Consider the following 9,232-nt stretch of genomic DNA (forward strand, 5'->3'; position numbering starts at 1 on the left):
TATAACTCTTAATTACTCGAAGCACAAACATCTGTTTATACGGCTTATAAATATGAATGAAGCAAGACGAAACACGAAGTGTGGAGATATAAATCATTCATCATGCTCAAAGCCTGGCACGGTTATGTAAATCGTATTAATTTGTGTAATAATGGATAGACTATTATACATAATTGTGGTAAATAAATTGCACGTGTATATATATATATATATATACAATAGTATATAACCTGCTATATGAATTTCGTTCTTGACACGTATACATTATATATATATATATATAAATTTGTACCTGTAACGATCGAAGGAATAATCGTTCGATACTCGGTGAGCAAGCAAGTAAAAGCGAATACGCGTCGATCGAATAAATAATACATCATCGCTTCGAACCGCTGACTTGCGCAGAAAACGTCGTAGTAGCGTTTAGAACGAAATTAAGTCGCAGCTGACGAAGGAAAACGAAAGAGAGAGGAAAAAAGGAAGGAAGGAAGGAAGAAGAAAAAAAGAACATGATCGGAAAGGGAGTTTCAGGTATATATATATATATATATATAGTAAATTTATTATAGGCACTGTACACAGGCATCCTCTCCGATCCCCACTCCAAACTATACCCCGGGGATCATATTTTATGTTTTAATCTCTCCATTGTTCCAGGTATAACGGAGTTTAGAAAGAAAAATAATGCCTACTCGGAACGCACAAAGCTGTCGGCCATAAAACACCCGTGTCGGGTCACCCAGCCAATGCGCAGGCGTGCACGACCTGCATTTTTATGTCCGCGGTCAGATCCGCGTACAGATTTTCTCGAAAACGCGGGATAAAAACGAACAGGGAGAGAGAGAGAGAGAGAGAGAGAAACGTAATATTACAATAGCATCCGGCTAGATTCCTTTCTACTACCTTCTCTTTGTTTAATCGTTCCGTCACGTTCACTCAATTCAATTCCACCGCTTTATTTCGATCGAAGAGCACCCTCTCCTAGGCCGCCCAAATCGGACGAGAATCGTTTCGTGCCGATTAATCATTGTTTCGAGAACAGTTAATATAGAATTTAGAAATCTTTAGAAGAGAAGTGTATTATTGTTGTTGTTGTTGTTATGATTTCGTCGCGTTCTCTGGTTGGAATTTTGGAAGTGGCGCGTGTAATCAGAGACGACGTCTCGTCCTCGTGGCGGGAGAGAAGTCGTGGCGTCTCGTCACTCGGCCGTCTGCTTTCAACGCGACACCCGTCTCTCGTTCGATGCTAGACGTCGCCTCCCGCGCTCTCTCCACCAATATGTCGACTCCCCGCAACGTGCATTCGAACGTGAAAACCTATCGTGACAGCCGATCCTAACTGTTTCACGCTTACCACGCGGACGGGAAACACGACGCGCTTATTACACGAATTAATCGACTAAAGTGCCATTCCGCTTTCTCCTCCATTACGCCTCTTCTTCCCCCAATTTTCCCCTCTTCGATCGCTCGCGTAAACGATTCTCCTTTTTCTTCCTTTTATATATACGCGTGTTATATATATATATATATTGTTCCTTCGTTTCAAAGTTGAAATTTCAAATGGAGTGACGCCCGCCCGTTAACGAAATATCCTGGCGGACGAACGCAGCGTACGAGCATTAACAGTTTTTTACACGCATACGTATGTACATGTATACGTATATGTATATATATAGGAGCCGCCTTCAAAGTCGGCACGACGGTGAAATTACTGGCGACGCGGGTAAGGGAAATACGTCGGGTTTTGAAATATGACAAACGCACGTGTGTTGTCCATGGGTAAATTTTGTTTATACACCGAGTTGTACGGGTGTTGCTCGCCTCGTGTCTGCACAACGCGCTCCTTTGATGAGGAGAGACGAGCCGTGCAAGAGTCGTAAGCGAACGAGAGATCCGTTGCAAAAACCGAACCGAACCGGTGGAAATTTTTTAAAAAATCGACTCTTCCCTCGAATACCAAAAATTACATTCGTTTCATCGTGGTATCATCGAGTGGATTATTATACGCTATAAACGGCGCGTAATATAGATACAATCCATTTTTCCATATTCACAACTTTCTGTTAATCGTTTTTACTTTTTACATTTTCTTGCTTCAATGGTCATTTGACCATTGTAGGAATAGGTATACGTGAAATATCGGTAGGTTTAGTGTTAAAACAACGATTATTCCGGCGGTGGAGGTAAGGTTCGAAAAATCGTATATATACAAGTACAACGCCTAGAACGTCTAATACGAATTGTCGTCGTGTTGGATCGAAACACTGGAAGGCAGGAAAGAAAGAAAGAAGGATGAATTTAAATCTCGCTCGAATCCTTGGAGGATCGGCGTGAAAGAGGCGCGGGTGGTGGCTCGCGAGAGATCCCGTGTAATTTGTATTTGTCGTTGGGATACGCGTAAAATCGGATGGTAGACGACGACGACGACGACGGCGGTGGCGGCGTTGCACGGCCGACGTAGAACGCGGCGTTTCCATCCTGATGTACGACACCTGGCGTATGACAGGCGTGATTTATCAGCTACCGAACACGGGCTCGCCCGACCCACCATGGAAAATGGAGATGAGTTTTCTCCAACACCCCTCCCCGCCCCCCATTTCCTCGCCCGTCCATCCTGCCAACGGTTCGATAATTTATCGGGGAGGAGAGGGGTCGAATCGAAAGAAAGAAAGAAAGAACTTATCACGATTGTATACGTAAGGTAGTCACGAATCAGGACGTCCATTTGTCTCTAGCCGGCCGACTAACGGAACGCGTGTTATATCGTCGCCTAACACGCTACCTACCACGTTGACAACCAACAGCGTTGAATGAGACGCGCGATACTTATCTCCGGACCCTCGTCCCTCCTCCTATCTTTCATCGCGAGAGGAGGATAATTTAGACCGAACGTTTTCACTTTCTTTCTTTTCTCTCTCTCTCTCTCTCTTTGTGTTTCGCAACGATATATGAGAATTAAAAATCGACGATATATGTGTGTGTGTGTGGATATATAGGCGAACGTAGAGACGAAGATTTTTGTAAAAGATGGAGGAGGGAGAGGGAGAAGGCGGCGAGTGACAGGCGGACGTAGCGAGAATGACACGCTCGTTTCCATTTGAGCAATTTCAGCGCGACTCGAGACGGCGACCACGGTTGTCTTGCTGTCAGGGGGGAAGAAAGCCGACGAAACGGGAGGAACAAAAGAGACGAGACAGGGGTGCGCGAGCTGTCACCTGCATCGCGTCGTTGCTGCTTTCCTACGTAATTCTCCTCCTTTTCCCTGGCCTCGTTCTTTCGTACAATAGCCAACGGCGCTCTCCCCGCGGTCTAATCGCCGTTGGCCGGCCACGGCCACTCTCCTTGCTATTCAGACGTTTAATTAACTCTATTGCGATCTCTCTTTCGGATCTCGTTTTACTCCCGATTATTGTCAAGGCCCGACAAGGCCCAAGGCGTCTTTATCCCCCCCCTCCTCGATCCTCGATCGGGAGGATCTCTCTCTCTCTCTCTCTCTTTGTGCCTTTGATCAATCCGTTTTATTCCATTAATTCCCCGTTTCCTGGCTTATGTATCCTGGCTTTAAAATCCGTCTCTCCTCCCCCCGCCCTTTCCAACCGTTTCGAAAGTTTCCGGCGGAAAACTCTTCTCTCCCTTTCTCTCCCTCCTCCTTCTTTCTCTCGTGTAAATAATTCTTTTATTGTTGTTGAAATTTCGTCGTTGCGAAAAATAATCCTGGTGCAGGAGCAACACCGTCGAAAGGAACCTTTCCCTTTCATGTTTCTGCGAGAAACATACCTACCTACATAACGGTTGGGTATAGGATAGGTCAGGTAGGTGGGACGCAATAAGCAAAACAGGCACTTGGGCCCGTCAATAATATTTTATTATACACATTCTCCGTGTTTTCGGTTGTATTGTGTACGCATTACGGGATTATATATATACCATTATAACGCGCAATTAAGATAAAGATAAACGGGCTTTTAGATTTATAACTCGAGTAGAGTCGTTTCCTCTGGGACAAAGGAGCGAGGACAAGGTCTCCTCCCACGATATATACCTGCCTGCCTGATCTTCTTTCGAAACCAACGATAACCGACGACGAATCGTCGAACGATCGGGGAAAAGAAATTTGGAGAAATTTTTCTCCACGTTTCTGGATCGGATCTGAGGGGGAGGTTTTCACCGTTTCTGCGCTGCTACGACTGTTATAAATTTCGAGGGCGAGCTGTCGAGCTAACCTATTCGGCTCGAATCCAACAAGCGAACAACAAGCTGCCGCCGGCTCGTGTATTTTAAGAGTCGATGCTGGTAGACGTATTATGCCGTGGATTTCGAATGCACGGCTGCCGCCACGTTTCGTGCGGGCACATTGAAGATCGTGGATACTGGTTCCATAACAGCGTGCGCGCCGTTTAGATACGGACGTCATTTTGTATTCGAGGCTGGAATGCACTTTGGGCTCAGCTTCGCTCATATTTATTTTCGTATCTGCTTCATCTTTATTCGCGTGTTTAGCTGTGTTAAATGTCCCGCGATACGACCCGTAGATCGTGACACTTTGTGTCAAACCGGGAAATTACAAAAGCTGGCAACGGCGAAATATTTCACCGTGTTTTATTCGATCGCCGATCGACTATCGCTATCCCGATAAAAAAAAATTCGACCAACCGAGAGAGATCTCCCTACGATCCCTATTATTTACGCTCTTTCTTCTCCTCCTTCTTCTCTTTTCCCTCCCGTGCAATTACAACAATCGTGCAAATATGTACGCGTGGATCGTTCTTGGCTTGGCCCCGAGGTGTCATTTTCGTTTCTGCGTTGCCAACTGTTAAATTCGAAATCGCCGACAAGATTCGTTCGTCGCAATATCGCGGATAAACACATTTTATCGAGGCCTGGCGAGTTTATAGCGAATATATATATATATATATGTACGACCGGTTAGATATTATCGTTCGACGCACATTTATCTTATGCAAATCGAATCGAACGAGTGAACGAGCGAGTGAATTACGCGTTTGATATTGAAAAGAATAATATATAATAATAACGAGTGAAAAACACAGTGGGAAACAATCGATGCAAAAATATAAATACACATATATATGGAATACTACGTGAATTTTTCTTATCCTTGTACTTTGTTAAACACGGATAATTAGTCGTTTCCGTTTTTTCATTACACACGTAAACGTATCTCTTTTTTATTCGATTTATATTCCCAAGATGGCGTGTTTATGCGCATAACATTAATGCATCGTGCGGGTAAACAAACGATCACGATCGATGAAATATCATTGCTAATTACCAATCGCTTCTAACGATTCCTCTCGACGCAACAACCGATTATTCAATCAACTTTCGAGAGATAATTACGGCCCGTCTCGCGTGAAATCCAAATATAATTAAACGCTTTTTAGAAAAAAAGAAAAAAACTATTTCCATCCGTTGGTTTTTCACAACGTGTACGTTGTATAACCTTTAACTTTATTGCTGCGTGCTAAAAAAGAGGAAAAAGACGCTGCACACAATACTGCGCGTTAAACTAAAATACTTTTCATACTTTACGCGCGTGCGTATTATACGATACACGGTGGTAATTTTTATCGAGAAGAAAACTCGTATTTCTAAAGATTTATTATAAAAATATTTATCCTCGATCGATCGATCATCCATCCATTTTATCCAAAACTAAACTCCAAGACTAAAAATAGGGATAAAAAGAACGCGTGACACAGTTTTCTCTCTCTCTCTCTCTCTCTCTCTCTCTCTCTCCCTCCCTCTCTCTCTCTCTACGATTCTTATTGCGACCGTTGTCGTTCGACTTTGAACCTTTTCGGTAAATGTACACGCGTATACGTATACAGGAACGCGTACCGTCGGTCGGTATTTTGCGATCGTTAAGCTTGTAACGTATACGTTACGTGTATACGCGAAGCATCGCGCTACCTCGTAAAAAGTTGAACGTATTACACGTTCGCGCTGCGGCTCCGGCCACGTTGACATTTCGTGTATAAGCACGCAATATAATTAGCGGCCATAACCATAAATAAGATAATTTGCATGTATTTTGTATAATAAAGCTATTTTACGCCGTGGCACGAATCTCGTGCTTTATGACCGGGCTGTGCAGGGGAGAAAAAGGAGGGGAGGGGAAAAAAGAAGAAGGAATATTCCGTGGAAATGTAATGTCGACCGAACTAACCTGACCAACCTACCGACCGAACCCGGCCAGTTTTCGCCGTTTTCATCGCCAACCGCTACGCCTCCCCTTAGGAATTTATAAATCCTAATTACTCGAGAACGAGCACGGTGTTCCGCCTCTTCCGGCTCCTTCGTCACACGCTCTGACGATTATCATCGCGGCGAGAGAGAGAGAGAGAGAGAAAGGAGAGACGAGTGGCCCCGTTTCCACGCTTCATCCAATAACGTAACGCGGCTCAACTTGTCGTCTCCTCTCTCTCTCTCTCTCTCTTTCTTTGGGCGAACGTAACTGTAATGCACGGGAGAGGAGGATATCGGCGAGGATGATATAAATTTGGAAGGACGAGAGAGAGAGAGAGAGAGAGAGAGAGGAGGAGAGGAGAGGCGGAAAGGCAACAACCAGTCACCCGGTCGAGGCCCCCACAGTTCCTCGCCTAGCATACAAATGAAGAATATAAACATGTCGTCATTATCTGCCGGATTTATAATAGGTAAAAGGTTGACGCACAGGTGGCTCGCCATCAGTGGTTCCCATCCGTGGATCTTCTCGTCAAATCCGCGATCTCGACGAACGAATGCTGTCCATCCGCTCGCGTCTTACGATTTCGGGGGAGAGAGAGAGAGAGAGAGAGAGAGAGAGGGAGGGAGACGTGTCTTTGTCTTTGCGTGGATTAACCCTTTTTTTTCAGAGAGATGGAGAGACAACGAATGGAAATGGACGAGAGAAAGAGGGGGGGGCGGGGAGGGGGGGGGGAGAAAAACTCCTTATTAAAGTGAATGACGTGAGAAGTAAGTTGTGCACGATGGTAAATTCGCGATAAACATCGAGGAGGAAGCTACGTACGTACGAAAACGTTGAACGGGGTATCGCGTTGAAGATTTATTTCCTCCTATTGCTATTAGATTAATTAACGAGATTGAAGATCGAAGGATAAATTAAAGCGTAAAAATACCGTATCGTTGAATAAATATTATAACGATGCAAGAAATATTAAACGCGGAGAAAAACACGCGATGCGCATAAACAAGATGATAACTCTTTTTTCTTCCCCTCCCCCTCCTCGCTCCTTAAAAATTATTATCGTTCTCGACATTGAGGAGGACGATTTCTCCTTTTTTCCCTCGATCGATCGATCGATTTACGAATTTAATCCGAATTTAATCCGAGTTAACGCGGCCGAGAAGCGCGCTAAATGAATAAGAAGAGCGATAGATTTCATCGAGAGAAGGATAACGTACCCTCCCTCCCTTTTAATTTTCGCGCAACAAGAATTATGGAAGAAGCGAGTTGTTGCGTGCGCGACACACGAAAGGGTAAAGCGGTAATTAGCCGAACCACGTCTCCATCGGCGCTCGAATCGATACTCGCGTCGCTTCATTAGGAGATAATGAACCGTTCGAGGTTAATAATTTCCTGCGAAAGGAACCGTAATTATATATCCCCGCGATATCTGGCCCCTCGTTACGAACGTTGTTAATTGGGATTAACAATGAGCGAGCGCCGTAATAATAATAATAATAATAATAATAATAATAATAATAAACGTCACGTTATTGTCACGTGTCCTCAAGATCCTTCGAGAGGAGGACACATCTCAAAAATTTACACGCGATAATCGAACCGTTTCAACATTTTCCAATTAACGTAAACTTAAATATTTAACAACAGATGCACGAATAATCCGTTAACTCCACTCTCCTCGAGTATACGGAGCGTACAATCCGCGTAGTATCCGCGTGTAATTCGAACGTTCGTTTCGGCGAGCTGTATATATATATATATATATATCCGATCTTAAGATTATTATTTTCTCGAGGAAAATAATACGCGTGTATACCTTGGAAGAAGGTTAACGCTAAACGAAACGTTTTCGGTCAAATGTCTTGTTGTACAGTAGTTACCATCGTAACGACTTTTTCCATAACGTACAGATACAACCCATTTTTTTCAATATTCGCAACTTTCTGTATCGTTTACTTTACGAATCCAATTAGCTAAAATCTGTTTCTAGAGATCAAGATGCAACAAATGCTCGTTTGCAGCGGTCGTATTAGGAGGTAGGGATAGGTATACGTCGGTTTAGCGTTAAGAGAAAGGCGATTATTATTAGATCGGGGGGGATGGAGCGAGGCGCAAAAGCTGACCGAGGCGTACGTGTTCGCATTATGAAAAAAAGAAGAGGAAAAATAAGAGCGAACGCGCGGGAGCTTCCCTCCGCAGATTTTTCGTGACAAGATAAGCCACGTCCTGTTTACTCTGGACTGGTGTGTGGCGTACGAAGATGCTCGTTAAGCCTTTTAGCGGCGGCGTATCGCGCGAGCACCCACAAAGTCGTACATCACCCGGAGGGGGGGGGGGAGTTTGTTTCCTTCGCACGGAAACCCCTGCGGACAACGATTCTACATTAAGTACTCCTCCTAGCTCTATCAGCCTCCCCTCCCCTCCCCCTCCCCCCCCCGATATTCTTCGAGGAAACGTGGACGACGCGTCTCGTCTTATTTTTCTCTGCAACGGTGAATTTTTAGATTAGGAAGAAGGAAAGAGGAGGAAAGTATATTATATACGCGAACCGCAAGATCCAGGATCCGATATACCGGGCCGAGGTGAGGTACGAAGCAATAACTGGTCATGTCGCCCAGTAATTCAGTAGCCAATTAGTTAGACGGCGGCGGGAGAGCCGGCGAAGATGTCTATCTGGCCTCGTACGAGCGCCGGCCAAGCTGTTGCAGCAGCTTCCTGCACCGTTACGGCACCTACACCAGCGCCGTGGACGAAGCGCAACCACGACGGGGCGGTGGAAGGGGGCGAGGAGACAACCTCCTCAACCGTGATTTCTGTTCTCCTCCGGCTCCTAAGCTCGATCCTCCGCGATACATCGGCGGCCGTGGCAGATCTTTCGGGTCGTTGCACCTACCACCGCTCCGTACTTAAAACTTTTTCGATAAATCCTCTCGAGGGAGAAGGAAACGAAGAGAGAGAAAGTTTTTTCGAAATTTCGAAATTCGGAAGGGGAGCGAATTTAAGAAAGTGGGTGGGTTTCAA

This window comes from Apis florea, unplaced genomic scaffold, assembly GCF_048593485.1.
Source record: "Apis florea isolate Af1SG1 unplaced genomic scaffold, ASM4859348v1 contig_3802_pilon, whole genome shotgun sequence".
Lineage (NCBI taxonomy): Eukaryota > Metazoa > Arthropoda > Insecta > Hymenoptera > Apidae > Apis > Apis florea.